Genomic DNA, 10494 nt, shown 5'->3' with positions numbered 1-10494 from the left:
ATGCTAGACTTATTGCTGCTAAAGCTGAAATTGGTGCCAATAACCCCGGACACTACTTGGCAGTGTAAATGCTGGACCTGGCACTACTAACATTGGAACTAGAGCCACAGACACTAGACCAAAGAGAGGATGGAGACAATGGGCATGGATCTGCAATGCTTTCTGACATGTCCTGGTTCCATGTTGCTCCAAGCCACAAGGGAGTAAGACAGGATGCGCCAACGACAAGGCAAGAAAAAGTAGGGGAGGGGGACGACACTACCTAATGAGACTATTGGGAGGGTAGTCTGGAAAAGAAAAAAATAAAAAATTATCCTGTGAAACTTATGCCCAGTGAACATAAAAAATGACTCCATTCAAATCTAATGGTCTGAATTGATGGGAAGCTCATTTGGAGTAACAGATTGAAGAGAAGCAGCAGAGGACCTAACCATTTACTAAATGGGGAAGCAGGCAAGACACACATCCCTCTAACTAAAGTCTTACAAGTATTATCCTCTATAGTTGTAGAAACAACCTAAAAAGCTCTCCGTTCATGATCAATAACTGCATTTCATTCAACTACTATTCACATAGTTATCCCTCAGCAAAAACATATCATGAGGGTCAATAGAACTGGAATAATGTCTATTAACGTCACGCTTACCTTACAGGTTCTTACTGAATGAATATGACATTTTTATGATAAAATAAAGTTTTATATATACTTACCAAGTAATTACATAGCTACAAGCTTCCTACCACTCTACCATCGCTTGTGTAGGTGACAGGGACCTGCCCACTATCAGGACTGACAGGTACAACTAAGTGGGAGACATCAATTCGTCTGAGCCCTGGTCTCCATCTGTGGGGAGGAGGGAGGGCTCTGATTATGCAACTGCATGGTAAGTACAGTACAGTATATATAAATCCTCTGATTATCTAATTGCCTGGTAAGTACAGTATATATGTAACTTTATTTTATCATAAAAATGTAATTTTTATATAAGTGACTTACCAAGCAATTACAGTACATAGCTGACTCCACATTGAGAGGTGGAGGGCTACATGAACATATCCCAATCCAAAACATTAATAAAGATAGTGACTCTGAAGTAGAAAGGTTGCTAGCATTGGGCCAATGCTTGTTGTACCTTACCTGGTAAGAGAGCCGCTGCAGGTGATCACTGGCTCTGGTCAGCACTCATCTTAACCTCTAGAGGACACGGCAGTATGGCCAAGAGTCACCCCCACTTCAGTGCTTACTTTGTGGCCATGGAGGTTCACCAATGACTGACAAAGACAAAATACTGCTCTTGCCCTGGGCATAGAACAAAAAACAATGCTGTCACCTACCACCAAAATTAAAAACCACCACACCAACCACTAAAAACTGGTGGGTACCCCTAGTACACAGTACCCCTAAGCTTCCTTAAACTCAACAACCTTACAACAAGGTGAGGAGACAGTACAGCAGTAGAGAGACAGAGAGTCCCTATGCTTCCTCCCCCAACACCATGCCAACTACATCCTTAAGGTAGTGCAATGCAAAAACTGACTTGGACCTCCAGAATTTTGATTGCAGAATAGAAGACATGGACATATTGTGCCAAATGCAAGGGATGTGGTGACAGCTTGAACCTCATGAGCTTTAATGTTCAGGATCAGGAAGATGTCCTCTTTAACCTGAGCATGAGCTTCTGAAATAAGACTTCTCAGGAAAAAGAGAAAGCATTCCTTGAAAGTGGAAGTGAAGGATTCCTCATGGAGCACCAGAGGTTGTTCGAGGGTCCCCTGATCTTTTCAGTCCTAAGGAGGTAGTACTGCAAAGCCCTCAAACGGACAAAGAAGTCTCTCCTCCTCTGGCCTGAGAATGTCCACCAAGCTCTTAATGACGAATGAGCAGGGCCAGGGATGGGATACATCCTCATTCTTGGCGAGGAAACCAAGAGAGAGAGAGAGCAGACTGCATTTCCCATATTGTCTATTGCTGGGAGCTCGCTAACTCGTTTTGCAGTAACCAACACTGCCAGGAAGAGGGCCTTCTTGGTGATAGACTTAAGAGAAGCTGAACGCAGAGGTTCAAAGGAGGAACAGGAACTCGAGAGCCACTTCAATATGATGTCCAAGTTCCAGGAGACTGCACCTGGCCTCTCTAACTTGGAAGTTTCAAAGGGTCTAATGAGATCGCTAAGATCCTGATTTGCAGACAGGTCAAGGCCTCTATGCTTGAACTCTGAGCTAAGCATCAATCTGTATCCCTTAATTGTAGATGGTGATAACTTCCTTGAGGTCCTCAAGAAGAGTAAGAAATCTGCTATCTGGTTCACAGAGGTTTCAGAAGAAGAGATGTTATTCTGTCTGCACCATCTTCTGAAAACTGTCCACTTGGACTGGTAGAGCCTGCTAGAAGCAGCTCATTGACATATAGCAATAGCTTTTACAGCCGGTCGCATAATACCTTTCGCTCTGAAGAGGTTCCTGACAAACTGAATCCTGTCAGGGGCAGAGCGGACAATCCTTGGTGGAACCTGAAGAAGTAGGGCTGTCTGAGCAGCAACTGTTTTTGTGGAAGGAGCCTCGAAAACTCCACAAGCAGTTGCAGCAGGTCCGGAAACCATTCCTTTCTCAGCCAAAATGGTGCGACGAGTGTCACCGAGACATTTTGATGAGATGTGAACTTGTTCAGCACTTCTCTGATCAACCCGAAGAGAGAGAAGACATATACGTTGAGACCTGTCCAGTCCAAGAGCATGGCATCCGTCGCCCAAGCGAGATGGTCCAGGACTGGGGAGCAAAAGAGAGGAAGCTGGTGGTTCCTCGACATTGCAAAGAGATCTATGGAAAGCTTGCCCCAAAGCTTCCAAAGATCTAGGCAGACTTTGGAGTCTAGGGTCCACTCTGTCAGCAGTACTGTGCCTGGCAACAGTGGCTCAACTCGTCCGCCAGGACATTCATTTTTCCCTGAACAAAGAAAAGGAGAATCTTGACTTGGTTGTGCTTCACCCAGAGAAGGAGGTCTTTTGCTGCCTCGCAGAGAGTGAAGGAGTGGATGCCTCCCTGCTTGCAGACATATGAGAGTGCCGAGGTGTTGTCCGCGTAGATTGCTATGATTTTGCCCGAGACTAGTGGAGAGAAAGCCTGAAGGCCCAAGTGAATAGCTTTTAATTCCTTGACACTGGTGTGTAGCAACTTCTGATCCAATGTCCATGTCCTGGACACCTTCTGACTCCCTAGCAGAGCTCCCCAACCTACGTCTGAAGTGTCAGAATAGAATTCTAGGTTGGGGTTAAGGGAGGAGAGAAATTCCTTCCTGAAGTTTTTCCTCTGACAACCACCAACAAAGATCCTTGATCTCCAGAATGACCAGGAAGACGACTGAGTCCAACTGAGTCTTCCTGCACCAATTTGCCTTCAGGTAGAATTGCAGAGGCCTCATGTGAAGCCTGCCCAACTTTTCGAACTATTCCAGAGGCCAAGGTGCCCAGGGGGCTCATCCATTGAAGAGCTGAGCAGGTCGAGAGATCGAGAAACTCTTGGACAGTTTGGAGACAGGACTCGACTCTTTTGGGGGAGAGAAAAACCCAAAAAGCTTGAGAGTCCATAGTCATTCCCAAATAGAGAATTCTCTGAGTTGGAGTCATCTGAGATTTTTGAGAATTGATCAAAATGCCTAACTCCTGTGTTAGGCAAAGAGTCCTTTTCAAGTCCTTCGTGCACTGTTCCTCTGATGGGGAGCAGAGAAGCCAGCCGTCCAAACAGACGGAGGCACTGATCCTGAGAAGGTGAAACCAACTTGCCAAGAGGAGCAAAGATTCGGGTGAAGACGTGGAGCTGTGGCAAGGCCGAAGCACAGCACCCAAAACTGTAGAACTTTGCCCTAAAAAACGAACCTCAGGAACTTTCTCGAGCCCGGATGGGTGGGGACATAAAAATGTGTCCTGATGGAGAGAGGACATGACAGATCAGTTCGTTTCCATGTGAAACTTTGTCTTCACCACAAACAAGTTCAAGGTGCTGACAGCCAGTACAGGTCTCCAGCCCCCGATAACTTGGGGACTATGAAATGCCTGTTGTAGAACCCCTCCGATGACTGGTCCACTGCTTCCTAAACTGCTCCCTTGTGAAGAAGGGGCTCAACTTCTTGAGCATATCAGAATGCAGAAAATTAAACCATACAGAGTTGAAAGCTGTGTGAACCTGGGGTATTTCTGATAAACAACGTACTGTTGGTCATAAGTTGTTTGTATGGTGTGATTATGTGTGTGCATTGTGGAGAGAAGAAACCTATAATGTATCAAGCAGTGTGAAAGGAGAGTACAGTATGTGTTGCATTTGCAGTGTTTCAGTGGGGTACACTACAACTGGGTTATGGAAAGGAAGGCATTTAAGAGTATGAGGGTGATTCTGAGGAAAGATGAAATTTGGCAAATGAAAGAGGGGATGAGGACTGCAAAGAGGTGATTGAATCAGGTCTGAAGGAAGTGAGTTTCTGTGTGCATGAGTTGTGGGATAACAGTCATGACTGACATGAATGGGAATGAATATTGTGGTTTGGTTCACTGCAGTCACAGTTTTGAAATTTCATTGGTAAATGCAAGTGTGGTTAGGGAGACGGAAAAGTGTATGTGGAATGTTGAGCGTAGGTATGATATGTGGTTTTGCAAGGACTAGGCAAATGACAGGTTGTAAGTGTGGGAAGAGGTAGTTTTGGTTGTGAGCGTGGGTGGATTGGAGGAAGTTAAGCATGAGTTTGTGGTTGTGAGTGATGAGCAAGAGCCTTTAGTCTTCTGACTGGCATGGACTTTTCGAGAAGGAATGATATTACTGCACAATTGATGTGAGGAGAAAATGTTTTGCAGAAAGATGGGCAAAAGATCTAGTGCATGCAGAATGAGCAAGTGTGTATGGTGCGTTTCTTGGGGATGATGGATGTAACGACGAGTTTGTCAACTCTTGAGAATATTGAAGAGATGCAAGACAGTTTACCCTGTGATATGTGAGCTATGAGAGTGTTTGCAGTTTAAGATTTCTGTAAGTGATTGTGGGGTGATGTTGAGAGAGTTTCAAAGACTTAGTTGTAGGTTTGTGTGGTGTGAGGGAAAACTCTACAGATGGTCCTTGAGTTACGATGTTTCGAGTAGTGGCATTTTGAAGTTACAATGGCAATACCAGTTATGACATTTTCGAAGTTATGATGGCAATACCGATACGACATATTTTAAATTTAATGCAATGGGCGCAGGCAGCAGAGTACAGTATGATACGTTGCCCTGATAGGCTGGGATTTGCAAATCTCTCACTCTGAACAATTTCTCACTCATGCTCACCGTCCACATTTGATGAACATACCCCTTCACTGCCTCCTGAAGAAATGGTGCTCACGCCCCCAGCAGAATACCCCTTCCAGCAGGCAGATATGTTGCAGATAGAAGGTAACGTATACATGGTACATGCTCACAGACTAACTGGTTGGTTAGAAGTAGCTCACTTCCCCAATGGTACCCCATCAAACAAAATAAGCAATCACCTTCAATCCTATTTTTGGGGAGCCCCAGAAGAAACATCAACAGACGGAGGTACAAACTTAGCCAGCGAAGAGATGGAGGCCTTCTTCAGGAGATGGGGAGTCAAAGCCCATCTGTTGTCAGCCCAGTAGCCCCAGTCCAACGGCAGGGCAAGAAACAGCTGTCAAATCGGCAAAGAGGGTCCTCTGAGAAAACATGTCAAAAGGTGGCACCCTTGAGTCAGACAAGATGGCCATAGCGATACTCCAGAGTCTCAACACGCCTCTCAGAGAGATCAACAAGTCGCCATCTCAGCTTGCAATGGGTAGCCAACTATGTGACGGGGTACCTATAGCTAAAAGACACCTGTTGGTAGACAGGTACTGGAGAAAGACAATATATCAAGGGGAACTGCAAGTGGCAAAACTGCAGGAGGCTATGCATGCCCTTGACACTACCAAGAGACTACCACCCATCAAACCAGGTACCAATGTACTGTACGTATACAGAACCAAGCTACTAAACAGTGGGACAGAATGGGCATAATATCAGGCCCCACCATCAGTACACAGTTAAGCTCAACAAGAGAGGTAGGCTCTCAAAAATAAATAGACAGCACCTGAGAGTCATCACTCTGCCCCCTAGCGCACCTGCATACCAGCCAGGCACCTCCATGAGTCCTATGCCCTTAGAGCCAGTCACACACTCCTGTTAGGAGCCCAGTGTCGTTAGTAGGCCTAGGAGGGCTGCTGGTAAAACCAAGTGGCTCAAAGACTTCATGTAATGCTAATACAGTATTATTTATTCTTTACATGCATTATATACAATTCTGTCAAGAGTGAATCATATTTTTTACATATATATACTTGTATGTATTTGACTTTGTCACTGAACATTGCACTCTGCTTATGTAACTGTATGCTATGATATTGAAAGTTAGTTAATTCTTCCTTTTTTATAATTACAGTGTGTAATTCGCCCCTTTAATTTTTACCATGTATAATCTGGGGGTTGTACAATATGTTTCAATAATGTGCTGCCGACTGATAAGGAGCTGCAAACTGCAACGCAGTTGCAAGTCAGTTGGCTCTCTGGTCTCTTACAATAAACGTCATTGTAGGATGTTGTCTCATTGCAAACCCAACACTATGTAAGAATGATGGTTTGTATTTGTGTAAGAACAAATATGCAGTTCATGTATTTGGTGAAGACCTGAAGGTTTTTCTCAAGCTGATGCTTTTCTGTTTCAGGAAAATTTCACTTTTTTTTATCCCTCTCAGAATCCCTGTTTTCCCACCAGGGTCCCCCAAAACTGTTATAAACTGTAGAGGTAACAGTAACAGAAATGGGTGGCTTGCTCCAACAGTAACTAAAACATTCATTAAAGCAGGCAGGCATCTATGAAATTTAAGCTCTCGAGCCAAGCGCTAGAACAATTTGGCTATTCAACATAAAAAACAATGAAAAAGGGAACTGGAGCAGTTGGACAGCATATTAAAAAGATCCAGTAGGTAAAGGAGATGAAGTACAAGGATCTAATGATGCAGCAATTAAAAGTACAGAAGAGCTAAGCATGTTAGGCCAAATTTCTGCAAGTCACAGCTCTCTTAAAAGCAAATCAAAGACATATTCCAACAGGGATTCATCCTAACCTAACCTTACCTTAACCTAACACATCCTTGGGTGCTCCACCTTAGCCTGAATGGGGGTTTTGCTCCCCAAGGAAACTCCCCCACATAACATCATACATAACAGGGCATTGTGTGCACAACTAATTTGCAATATTACCTATGGAACATGGAGAAAACCCAAAATCTGATGATTTAGCAGAATGGCTGGAATGCAAGACTGAAAAGAGGCAGCAGGAATGGAGATTTTTCCTATACTTTTATTGTTGCTGGTGAAGGAGGTAGGGCTGTTTATTATCGGTCAATTATTATTAACCTCATATCTACCCAACTTAGTTCGGGACCCTTTGGGAACACTGGGTTTTGGAAATGTTGGGAGAAAGACCAGACCACCACGCTGTTGTTATGGAATGGTTCTATTGTAACTACAAGAGCAAGTCATCATCAGCCATATGTTTTCACCTGGAAGGGACCCAGGCAAAGGAAACCACTTTTACCAAAAGGAACTACTGTATATTAACATCCAGGACATACAACTTAAGGTTAAACCTATCAAAAATAATAGTAAATTCTTGATAACTTCTTCACCTGGAAATATAAATTTCCAAAGGGCCCCAGGTGAAGGAAACTAGTTCACATTACCTAAAATAAAAGTGCGTGAGTGGATAAGGGATGCTGCAAACACCCTTTAGATAATATGCACCAGGATGGCCTGACAGTACAACTCGGGACTGAGGCTAATTCCTCGCCGTTTGGACTTGACAAAAATAACGGCCCCATCAAATTCTTTGATAAAAAACGCCAAAATACTATAAAGTAAAAATATAAATTACAAAATAATGGTATATTTCCGATTAAATGCGGAGCTTAAGATTTAGTTCTACAGTACCAGCCATGCCGTCGAAACTTATTTGAAACAAAAAAAGTGGACAAGTGATGAGCGGAGTCACTTGTCCAAACAGACTATGGCACGTTTTCGTGTGTTAAACGTTTTCCAATGTTATTTTACCCATAGACGCTGCGTTTACAAGAATTTAAACGCTAATATTTTGGGGAACTCCGAGTTGTCGGGAACTAGCGCTGTTATTGATCTTTGAAGACTAACCGCTTGAATTGTTATAAACTGAGTAAATATATTACGGTTCATTATAAGCCATTTGAAAATATTTGTTGTTGGAGCAAACCACATTCCCTCCAAATACGCTTTTGCTGTGAATATTGATAAGCTATTAAACGCGTGTTCCTATTTTTTATTAAAATATACATCACATACAAGGTATTTATCACATTACAGTATAAGTTCTGTAAAATATAATGGTGTTTTAAGTAATTTTGGATTTATAACCTTTATTTCAGTGAATGCTGGCTTAGATCTTGACCTCGTGTTAGGTAAATAAATTGTCATACTCAACTTTCTTGCATTTTTGTCAAACAGTTTAGTTACAACATGTCCAGAAGACAAAATATGACTTTAAATAAATGAAAAGCTAAAACAAAATAACATTTCTAGAAAACAGTTCACTATTGCGTTGTCAGTCTCGGAGCTGGCAGCCAGATGTACAGGGTTGGAAAAATTACCAAATGCTTTTGATTGTGCCGATTAAACAAACAACTAAAATCTTGAGTAATTAAGAACAAAATCTATAAACATTAGCTTCAGTTGTGATGTCATAAGGATAAAACCAATTAAAGGTAAAATGTTTTCAGTTCAAGCCTGACAGACGGGAATTTCATGTCTAATTTTCACTAGCGCTGGGAACAAAATGTTCCAATTGCCAGCTAAAATTTGTCTCAGTATTTATGGGGACGCTATTTTGGATTCAAAATTGCCTTCAATCGCCACGCCAATTTTGTCTTAGTATTTGGGGGGACGCCATTTTGGATTCAAAATTGCCCGGTTATTTTTCGGAAGACTGCAGCCACCTCCCACATTATAATTTATATTTTTCTTGGGTAAAACACATCGAAACAAAAAAACTATCTCAATACATGACCTTAGCAAATGCTTAATAACCTGGGAAAATAATTAATCAAATTACGACTTATGAGGTAAGAATGCGGGCCCCCACCCCCGTCCATAGCTAATACGGCAAAATTGTAACCAGTAAACATCCACAGGTTACGTTAGATTGGTATTTTTAGGTTCTTTTACTCCCCTACCACTTCCTAGCCATTTTTGCATGAAAAACCCAAAATGTTTTTCATGCAAAAATGGCTAACTGGAACCTTCCGAAATGGCTGGCTGAAATCTTCCGAAAAATTACTGCGAAGACTTCACATGCTTGTTTTAGTATTAATGAAGCTTCAGTGTTTTGAAAGGATTTCTTAAAAGCTTAATGTGCTTGTTATTTCTCCAATTAAATATCGAGTGAAAATTCTACCACCCATGTGTCTCATGTCCGATCGTTTACCCTAACCTAGGTCTCGACTGGGTTTGGTGTATTTAAGATTTGTCACAGTTAGCCAGATTTAGCGTATAGCCTACATTTTAAGTGATTCACTGTTGCTGCTGACGTCACTAACTCGCATTTGTTTTTCCACGGGAAAATCCCGCCTTCGTGCACCAATGATTTAAAAGGGAAACGGCAAAACTTTGTGGTTTGCCTAAGAAGTTCGTCTACTAGGCTAGGTCAGCACCCACACCGGCAGTCACGAAGTCTCATGTCTCAGTCTATGACGAGGAAATTAATAACCTCAGAATATCATAGACCGTCATAAAAACAAGAAATACACAAACTGTTATCACTAACCTATTATTCCTCTTCAACTCTTGTTCACCAATACTTCACGGATCACACGGACGATGTGGCGCGATTGACATGCCACGGAAGTGACGGGCCAGTGATAATATGTCGGTAGTAAAGCGTCTGATTCCAGTTTAGTTTGGTGACTTCTTGTCAACTTCAACCAGTATTTGGCTTTTGTGAATAAATTGAATATAAAACATTAACATATAAAAGTAGCGAATAAGAATGAATGGTCTTGTATTTATTTCCAGTAAATGCATAATTAAAACTAACAAAAGTAAATTCTTTGGAACAATATATTCAGATAGTGGAGTGCACCCAGACCCAAAAAAGGTAGATAATCTAAGGGAAATGATAGTACTAACAAAAAAGAGTTGCAAGAATTTCTAGTAATATTCTCTGGAAGCTTGAATTTCAAGTACATGGCCTCTGTGTGGGCTTGTTCCATATGAATAGGGTTCATCTTCTGAATAACAATAATAATAATAATAATTCAGATGAAAACTCTTATGGGCAGAGTGATCAGACAATATGAAAAACCCAAGAGGGCTCGAAAGGGAAATCAGTAGAGAAAGTGTGGAGGACTTTTATATTACCTGTTGCCGATTGCAGAGAGAGAGAGAGAAATGAAAA

General features: G+C 42.1%; 1 long non-coding RNA gene across 1 annotated transcript in view; it reads right to left on the bottom strand.

The window, feature by feature from the left end:
- LOC136833753 (uncharacterized) overlaps positions 1 to 9965 on the bottom strand; it is a 104787-nt gene extending 94822 nt beyond the window's left edge. Inside the window, exons 1-2 of the long non-coding RNA XR_010851579.1 lie at positions 9865 to 9965; positions 712 to 844 (exon numbers count right to left, since the gene is read on the bottom strand). This is a non-coding gene — a long non-coding RNA (uncharacterized lncRNA). The remainder of the gene's footprint in view (positions 1 to 711; positions 845 to 9864) is intronic.
- Positions 9966 to 10494: the final 529 nt, after the last annotated feature.

The sequence above is a fragment of the Macrobrachium rosenbergii genome, chromosome 52 (assembly GCF_040412425.1).
Source record: "Macrobrachium rosenbergii isolate ZJJX-2024 chromosome 52, ASM4041242v1, whole genome shotgun sequence".
Lineage (NCBI taxonomy): Eukaryota > Metazoa > Arthropoda > Malacostraca > Decapoda > Palaemonidae > Macrobrachium > Macrobrachium rosenbergii.
The sequence above is the reverse complement of the archived record's forward strand: the minus strand, read 5'-3'. Positions and strand labels throughout refer to the sequence as shown.